A 10,399-nucleotide genomic window follows, 5' to 3' on the forward strand; every position below is an offset into this window, starting at 1 on the left:
GGCTATAGGGTTTTGTTTTTGTTTTCCAGTGGATAATGAATAGCATAGGAAGTGCACACAAAGTGCAACCTCAGTTTTTAATCTAGATTTTTACATCTAGATAGTTAGCATGTTTATACTGTTGGCTTCTAATAGCATTTACTAGATATAAAGATACTCTGCTGATTTCTAGTTCACTGCTATGGATCTCTGTACACTTTTAGCTACTGGAAGCCTGCTTTCAAGTACTTGCAGTAGAAGTACTTGGGTTGAGCTATTGCTACAGCTCTCAACCCAATTATTTCTTCTTAAGTCACATATGTGTTTCTCAATAGTACTGAAAGGCAGACACTCAAGCAAATCGCATGCAACTCATATATGGATAAAGGCCTGAATGTGTTGTCCAAGTGGCTTCTGACAGAACATTCATTCAGAGATATCAATGGCAGTCACAAGCTTTGTAGTTTATTCTTTAAGTGGTAGCCAGGTTCCTTTTCTGACAAATTTAATTCAGTTTGTTTCTGTTTTCCAGACCCCAAATGTTTAATTCCTGTTACCTGAACAGTTATTCAGATCTCTAGATCTGAATAGATCTGAATCTCTAGATCTAAGGATCTAGAGCTTAGGCACTGATTTTTGGATACATCAGTGTTCATATTTGTTATCCAAGAAAGGGGAGAAGGGCAACATAGTGGTATGATGGCTGCTTGGGATCCATTCCTTTTTGGTTTTTCTTCTTCTCTGTATGGATTCTGACAATAGACTCAGAGTCTCTGTGCCTCAGTTCTGATATTTCTGGGAATGGAGTGGCACTGGTGGTAACTCCGTGAGTAAGCCTGGGTTGCATTTCTCCCTTAAAGCAGAGATCAAATCTCTCTTACCTATGAAAAACATGCATTCAGCGTACCTGAGACAAATTCTGTGAAATGCTCTGTAAAGCTCTCTGAAGATGAAAAGCACTTAACACATGTTTAATGAAAGTAAGTATCCAAATCAAACCAAACCACTAGAAATCAAAATGAGCAGAATGCCTTTTTCTGTCTGGGTGGGAGGCATCAGATAACCCCCCCCCAAACACATTTTTATATCAGATGCTTCTCACGGAGGTTTGAGTCCTGCAGTGACATATCCAAGCATTGCAATCCTGTGGTTTCAAATCCTGGAGAGAAGGTACAGTGTGCCTCCTTGGTGATCAGACAGACAGATGGAGCCATCTGCCCCTTGCCAGCTTCATCTCATGTGGGATGTACCTCTAAGGGTGGCTCATCAGAGGAAAGCATCTCCTCTTTGTGGATCTGGGCCTGCACTTGATCTGCACTGCTGTAGGGTGACCCTTCCCATGTGAGTCGCAGTCTGAACAGCTGCACATCTGGATGGGGCTGGTTTATTTCTTGTGTGTCCTTAATGATCTGTTCAGAACCATGTCTGTATATCTGAAATAAAATGCTGGAAATACCTCTGGATCTCAAATAAAGGAGATGGACGAAAAAGCCTATATACTAATAAAAACATGCATGTATGTATATTTTAGATTGCACATTTCACTCCTTTTAACAGCTCGAAAAGATGTCCTGAATGTACCTCTTGGTCCAACTTCAGTTCTGCAGGTGTAAAAGCTGGAGTCCAATTAGTTTTATAGGAAAATGAAGTTCTGGATGAAAATCAAATTATTTCTGTGCAAAAAAAATCTGTGATGGGTTGAACAGCTCCCAGGAAAGCTGGACACTTCACTTATCACAGTTCCTATGGGCATGCAAACCTCTCGTATTCTTCTAGCACAAGGAAGCAGAAGTCAGCCAAAAGATTTCCAAGTGTGGGTCAGTGATTCTTATTTGTGTCAGCAGAAGTTTCAAGTGAATGATACATTTCAAAAGATTTCCTAAGCTGTTTCTGTGCAGACAAAGTTGTTCTTCAAAGCTTCTAAAGTCTATCATTACCAGACTTTGAAGGCAGACAATGATCCGACTTGTCACCCTGAGAATTAAAGTTTGAATAAAAATGGTGACCGGAAGAATTCTCTCCATGTGGCACAATCACCATTTACAAGAAAGTCAGCACTGATATCCCTAAGCAACCGTGCTACAGCTTTATCAAAGTGCTGCACACCAAATGCAGGCTTTAATCTTTCTATCAAACATGAAAAAAGCGCACATCTGTCATCTTCCGTCTTCTGCCATTAAATTACAAATCCATTTGCTCCTTGATATTATCAGCATTGTAAAGATGTGTAATCCTGGCCCTGGGATTTCTTTTAATCCTCTAATAGCTATTTAGCTGATTTCTTTGTGAAAGCCCATCCACTCTCCTTTCATGTTATATTACCAGTGTCAATAACGTGGCCAAAGAAAACCAGAAAGCACTGTAGAGAAATTGTGTTCAGGCAGCAAAGCAATCAAGGCCAATTTATCACACTGGAATAAATGAACAGAGAACAGTCACACAAAAGCAAAGTATTTTTGAAAACCTTTAATGCCAGCATACTCAGAAGGAAGGAAAAAAGACATATAAAATGTTTGAAGTGGTACCAACAGGGGAGAGCTCTGCTGCTGTTGGCCAAGGTCAGTCATAGAATTATAGAATATTTCAAGTTAGATAAGACCACTAAGATCATATAGCCCAACCATCAGCCCACCCCCACCATGCCCACTGACCATGTCCCTCAGTGCCATATCTACATGGTTCTGGGAACACTATGACAACCCAGAGGCATTCTCGCTGGTAAGAATCTATAAGTGCTTACACATGTATTTCCCATGTGATTTTTCCACAGCTTTCTTTATCTCACTGTGAGTACATCCGTTGGCAGAGTGATAGAAAGCTTCTCTTAGTTGAGCAAACCAGCCATGCTGGAAAAACAAACCAGACTGAAGGCATTTCTAAAGTTGGATGTCTCTCTCCGTTACTTCAGTGGGTCTCCAAAGTCAGTGGAGGATCAAAAAAGGAGAGGAGTCAGGCTGGGATACCAGAGAAATAATCCAAGAGCATTTGTTTGCAATTTACAGCAGTTTGGCAAGGTGACACTGCACAGAAGATGCTCCAGAGCTGACTGAAAATGTTATGACTAAAATTCATTTGACTATAGAAAACGCCAAAAAAACAAACAACAAAACCCCACAACCAATGACTATATGTATTCCAGTGAATCACAAAAAAAAACCCAGCTCAGGAATGGAAAGCACAGGTATATGCCCAGGCTGGGTTTACTGGCTGCACTTCAAAGAAAAAACAAGAAGAAAAGCTAAGTTTAATTGGTTTCCTTTTATTTGTCTTAGCTTACAAAAGAACCATTTGCTTGAAAGGTTCAGAAACTGCACGCATAAAAGCTCGAAATGCTAAGCTAACCATAGCCCAGCTCCTGGAACAGACACAGAAGACACTTTTAGCCACCTCCAGTCATACTTGCTGTATTCATGTAATCAAGGGGCTTTGCCAAGGTCAGCGCATACATCTGTAACTCTGGGTGGTTGAAGATCCTGGTTCATTGTCATCACTGTCTGCAGATATGGCTGATAGAGTCAGTACCCCCAGAACTGTGGGTTACAGGTGCAGGTAGCAACCAACAAGCTCATAGAATCATAGAACTACAGAATGATTAGGGTAGGAAAGGACCTTAAATGTCATCTAGTTCCAACCTCCTGCTGTAGGCAGGGTTGCCAACCACTAGATATTTCACTCTGAATTCCTTCTCACCCATTGCACTGTGCTTTCATCTGGCTTCATTTTATTATGGGACCTACCTTGTCATTTTGGCTAGAGCCTGCATTTGGAGGAACACCAAGAGTTAAATCTGTGTTAGTGCAGACCTCCATTTGTATTGATTATCATTTTACATGTGCTGGAAAAGATATATTAGTATTAGATATTAGGAAAAATAAATTGCTTTATCTTGATGTTGTGCAATTCTGGACATATATAGCAGATTTTTGTGCTCCTGAGAGGTCCACCACTGGCATTTAATTCCAACCAGGCTTTTCCATCTGCACCAAGATCACAAAGAGAACAAGTAGTTGCAAATAAATGGATTTTTCAGGCCTTTTTATGGATTTCCTTTACTGCCAGCATTATTCTATACTATCCTGCTCTCTAGATGTAGCTCTTTAAATTTAAGAAGCACTGAAGAAGTCCCAGACTCAGATACAGAGCATTTATCCCAGTGGAACACTCCTGCAGAGATGATCTGTACTTCCATACAATCAGTGGTGTTAAAGCTCACCGGTGCTTAATGAATAAAACAGATGATAAACTAAGCAATGTATAAATGAAATGAGGCAGATGTACAAACACAGTGCTGTGGCATCTGCACACAAGAGAAGGAAGGAGGATGGTAGAGGGAGGGAGGAGAAATAGCTGTTTTGAAGCGTGGCACACTGTTTAAGTGCTGGCTGTTAGAATGTGGGTAAGGAAATAGATGCAATGCCTGTAGCATGGATGCCCAACTCAGCACAGCAATACACTCTTTGGAAAGAGGAACCACAGAGCTGCAGACTAGGCAGGTTCTGATGGTTGTAATGGAAGCTTCTCCAAATGACATAAAAATATCAACAAAGAAGCAGCAATACAATTTCAGCACCAGTCTTTGTGCAAAAATGGCTGAGACCACAGCATCTGCATGACAGTGTGCCTGTCTGCCTGAAACAAAGACACACCACCCCTATCTACCCACCACTGCTCCTCATTCTGCTTGCTCATCACTGCTGAGCATCTCTGTATGCATTCCTTATCAAAGCTCTGAGCCACCACAAAGCAGGCTTTGCTCAGCCCATCTGCCACCAGGATGAACTGAGTGATAAGCCCAGGTGACTTCAGCCCTGGGTTTCCCCTTCATTTCAGCACCAGTGCAGCCCTCCTCTTGTAATCGTGTTATGACCACCAGCAGATCCTGCTGTGTCTCACTAGGAAATATCACTGGGCTGCCCTTCTGCCATTTCACCCTGAGGAACCCTGAGCGCTTAAATAAACCTGCCCTTCAACATCACCCAGGTTGCTCCCTGTGTCATGGGAGCAGTGATGCCCTGCAGAAGCTGCTCATCCCAATGGCCTTGCTGGATGGATCAAAGCTGAGCCACGCAGTGTGTTGGCACAAGGCATTTGTCTCTGTTTATATGCTGCGTGCTCTATTGCTTTGCATTTTTCAGTGCTATCAAAGCTTCAAAAGCTCCATTTACGTTAACAAGCCCATAAAGCATAAGGATATTAAATGTTGTTTATAGTAGCCTGTCTGAGGAGCTCATTCAGTTAGCAGCTGGCTCAATTTTTAGTTAAGTGAGTTTGGTGAGAGTGCCAAGTCATCTCTGTACGTGCTGCAGGAACTCGTGTTGAAAGAGCAGGAAAAACAGCAGCAATGCCCATGCAATGGCTGCATTCTTTGTGATAAGAACAGTCAACATTTTCAGAGGTGGCTTTGAGATTGTTAAACGCTGTGTTTTGGGGTCATTGTCTTAAAGAACATGTTCTGTATTTGTATCTGTATTAAGTATGGGCACAGATGTGAATGCAACAAATGCTATTGAGTACGTACTACAGCAAGCTCCAGTCTGGGAACTGAGGACTTGGAGTGTCAGACCTACATCCAGAAATCATGAGCATGGTGACTGTTGTATTTTTTTTTAAGGCCTAAAAGGTATATAGAGTATACAGGAGTAATTCTGATGGTCGCTTTCAGTTCAAAAGAATGCAATTGGAAATACTGTAAGAAATGGATTTGTGTTAAACCATGTCTGGAAAACAAAGGCAACTTTAAATTGCCAGTACTTAAAGGGGGCTACAAGACATTGTATCACGGACTGTAGTGATAGGAGAAGGGGTAATGGCTTAAAACTAAAAGGAGGCAGATTTAGCTTAGACATTAGGAAGAAATTCTTTACTATGAGGGTGCTGAGACACTGGAGTATGTTTTGCAGAGAAGCTCTTGATGTGCCATTCCTGGAGGCACTCAAGGCCAGTCTGGATGGGGCCTGGCGCAGACTCTACTAATAGAAGGTGTCCTTGCTCATGGAAGGGAGTTGGGATTACATGGTTTTTCATGTCCCTTCCAACACAACCCACTCTGTGATTCTGTGATTCTGTGATTTTATTCTATTTTTTTTTTTTTTTTCTGAAATCATTCCCTTCTTCCAGCTGGCCTTGATTTTTAATTCAGTGAGCAAAGGCCGAAAGCTTCAACTCCAATATTGGCAGGGATTTTATCACAATGATGACACAAGGGATTTGCAGCTTAGGCAGATCTGAAGGTTTAAAGCACGTAGACACCAGGAAAAGTGTGAATGGAAATCCATTGGACTTAGAATTTACTTGGAAAGCTTTAAGAAAAGGCAGCTTATAGGGCTGAGCAAAAAAAGCTCAAAAGCTTTGGAGAATCAGTGGGATTCCTGGAAGATCAGCTATTCTATTTGGTTCAAGACTCCTTGGGCTAGAGCTCTTTGGACAGTAGGTATTGTAAAGACATTTGCAATACCACTTGGTTTCAGCTAGATTATAAATGCCACGAATAAGTGCAATAAATAAATAATCAGTTAAATGAAATTACATCACAAATGCTGCAAAAAACAAACAGACAAAAAAAGGGTTTATAAGACAGGCTATAGGACACTGCTGGGAGTATATCCTACCTAGGACATCATACATGCAAGACAACACCTACGCAGTTAAATCATATTCCTCCTCTCTTTCTTGTTTTTTTTTTTTAATCCAAGATTCAGTGGGATATATTCACTCCCTCATGAAAGATTTGGCAGCTCCCTCCGAGTCCTGAACCTTATCCAAGTGATAATTACATCTGTTTGAAATCCAGGAGCTGAGAACTAGCCTCAGGCCACTCAACAAAGGCTTCTCCCCTGCTCTGAGGAAGAGATGCCGACACTTCCCTTCTCACCGTCTACCTCCTCCTAAAATGTATTTGCAGAGTTTCCCAGAGCCTTCAAGGCTTTTCAGGAGATCTGGTGGAACTAGACCTAATATCTCATGGAGCATCATCACATACAAAGGAACAGCCCCATGGGCATAGTTAATGCAGACAAACCTAAACAGCGTTTATTATTATTATTATTATTATTATTATTATTATTATTATTATTATTATTATTATTCAGTTGCAAGTGTGTAATTAATCCCTGTTCAAATTTACATGTTTGATCTGCTTTTTATTTAGTCGTTAGGCCTTAGATATCTGTGAAGACCTTATGATTTGATCTGGAGCACCTTGGATATGCTCATGTTTACACAGGCAAATCTTTGTCCAGAGTAGTTGGGTGCTGAGGGCCTAGAGGGATCTACTTAGCTTGGCTGCTGAAACATATCCATAGGATGGTAAACCAGCAGCTTCTGGGCAAGGCTGGCTTCAAAAGACATCAAGATAGATCGGTGGTGTCTCCAGAAGGCTGTGCATACTGGGGGTGTCGGTACCAGCCATTCACTCCACCATGGCTTCTCACTGGATGAGGTACAAATTCTCCTTTTCATAGTCACGGGAAAACCTCTCCCAGCATTGTCTTGCAGCAACACTTACTGCAAACTTCTCAGCAATGCAACTGGAAGACCAGCACTGATGTGCTCAGTGGGTCAATTTCTTCCTCACCCCAGAGAGAAAGTAAAATTAAGTATCATCTCCCCACTCTGGGAAGGACCCAGAGTCTGTTCTGGAACAGAGACAGTTCTGGAACACCTCCAGGGACGGTGACTGCACCACCTCCCTGGGCAGCCTGTGCCACTGCAGCACTGCTCCTTCTGAGAAGAAATTGTTCCTAATGGGAACCTTCCCTGGTAAACGTAAGGCCATTTCCTCTCATCCCATCACTGTTAGCTGGGAGAAGAGGCCAACCTCCTGTCACTACAACCTCCTTTCAGATCACTGCAGAGAGCGATAGGGTCTCCCCTGAAACTTCTCCAGACTGAACAACCCCAGTTCCCTCAGCTGCTCCCCATAAGACATGGCATGTTGGTGGAAACTTCTTGCAGACAAGAGCTGCGGCAGGAACTAATGCTCCCACAAACAAATCCTCTAAGTCCTCACTCAGGTAGTTTGAAAAACAAGAAAGGAATAGAGATGAAAATGGATCCACTTCAAAAAGGGAAATTTCCATTTGAAGTGCTGAGAATTCAAAGCCCTGTTCAAGTCAAATCTTCCCCAACACCAGCAGCCCTTTTTCTCCCCTCAGTAGTTCGTATCAATTTCTTCTGACAACAGTTTCATGGCTTCGGGATAAATAAGCCCAACTTTGCTGGTATTACATTTTACAACTACAGACAGAGAATGGAGATTAAAATTCCTGGGATGAGTCACCACAGGCAGGGAGGGGGAGGTGGGCCTGTTGAAAAGCTGGTGTTGTGAAACATGAACTAAATATGAAAAAGCCCAATCCAGCCCCTCATCCTCTGGTCTGGGGTCTGGAGCTTTCTCATGCTGGGAGGAAAGTGGATATTTTTCCTCATATCCAACTAGAACCTCCCCTGGCACAACTTGAGGCCATTTCCTCCCATCCTATTGCTGTTACCTGGGAGAACAGGCCAACCCTTACCTTGACACACCTTCCTTTCAGGTCACTGTTGAGAGTGATGAGGTCTCCCCTGAGCCTCCTCTGCTCAAGACTGAACAGCCTCAGTTCCATCAGCCACTTGTACTCCCGACCCTTGACAGCTCCACTGCCCTTCTCTGGACACAATCCAGGGTCTCAGTGTCTTTTTGAATGAAGCTGTCCCTCTAGCAGTGCCAGAAGCCAGAGAGAAAATGGGCTCTCATGGCCACCACATGCCTGCTATGCTGATGCTGAGCAAGGGCTGCTGGGTCTGGGGTCTGCAGAGAAGTAATTCCATACTTGGCAGTGCCCACAGATGTATATGGCAATGGTCCCCACATCAGAGTTTGTTTCCTTAATGGCAAAAAACTATAATAAAGACCACTGGTCAATAGAGCACCAAGACACAATAAAATGAAATTACTTGGCATGGGTTGGGTAAGTCCATGGTGGCTCAGAGCACCAAAAGCTGCTCTCTGGAGATGTACCCAAATGCCTCGGCCTTACGCCAAAAACTCCTCTCCAGGAATTGGTCTGTGATGGGAAGGTTAACCTTCAGCCAGAGGAACGGAAAAGAAAGAATACAGCAACGATGCTCTTGCCTGCTATTGATAATCATCAAATATTCTGAATTCCTGCCCAGGAGACAAGGAAACAAGTATTTGTCTCACAAACAAAGCTTCGTGTTTCTCAATCAAGATAAAACTTTTGCCTCATCCACTGACCATTAATGGAAGAGCTTGTGGGGTCTGGCAGGAGGAGTGGCCAGAAGCCTGCGTCTTCTATTCTTCTAGGCTGATTTTAGAGGCCTTTTGGAGGCCCTGGGTCTGAGCAGGGACAGGAGGAACAACCCCTGGCATCCCAAGTGTTTCTACGCCATGGGGGTGCTCAGTACACCCAAAAGTGGCCTTCTGTCATCAGAGCCCATGTCCTGGCCTCTGGCTGGACAAAGAAGCACCTGCTCCTCTGTAGAGCTCAGTGCTCCACAATGGACATGCACAGGCATATATAAGGGGAAAGGGACAGACACAGTTCTTGATGGGCAAGGCTCAAAATGGGGAAGAAAGCGCACAACCCAGCCCTTTTTCTATCTACCTGATTAAAAGAAGACTCCTGTGAGCGGCGGGTGTAGAAAATCCCTTTGGCAACAGCTACAATATAAATACCTTCTGGGGAAGAAATAATTTACAGTGATGCTTTTTCTTCCTCATCCAAGAAGTGGATAAGGATTTGGCAGGAAAACAGTGGAGGAACTGATCAGTCCATCTGTGATTTTAAAGCTTGATAACATGCCTGTGAATGCTACAGATTTATAACCCTACAATAATAAGCATTAGTCAAAACTAAAACAACCATCTTTCTTTTTTTCTTTTTTAAAGATTAAAGTGCAAACAGGTTACAGTTCTTAAAAGCCAATGGGGTAATGGAGTGATTTATCGGCAAGGTGTTCTTCCAGCCAGGAAACCCACCTTTCCTTCTGCCTGAAACTGTAAAAAGGGTAATAAAGAGTTATGGGATGTAACTATCTCTGGCAGTACAGCACGACGCCTGCTGCCTGGGGACTGTATGAGTAATGTACTCAGCACTGGTACTCCAAGACCTGAGTGCCGTAACCCAAAGCACTCCCAATTGCTTCCCAGCAAGGACGTAACTGCCCACAGGTTCCCAGAGATCTCTGCTTTGGTTCAGAGTGTTGGAAGAAAAGACACAGACTGAAAAGGTTTTGGAGGCTGGTGTTGGTGGCCCTGCCTGTGTAGGGGGGTCGGAGATTCATGATCCTTGAGGTCCCCTCAACCTGGGCCATTCTGTGATTCTGGTTTGAGTCGTACCACTGCCCAGGAGCAGCTCTCAGTCTCTGCTAAGGCAGCTCCTTGTGTCAGGAGCCTGCACTGCCACTGCCTTTACTGTGA

This window comes from Coturnix japonica, chromosome 1 (assembly GCF_054131305.1).
Source record: "Coturnix japonica strain WE chromosome 1, WE-NBRP24, whole genome shotgun sequence".
Classification (NCBI taxonomy): domain Eukaryota; kingdom Metazoa; phylum Chordata; class Aves; order Galliformes; family Phasianidae; genus Coturnix; species Coturnix japonica.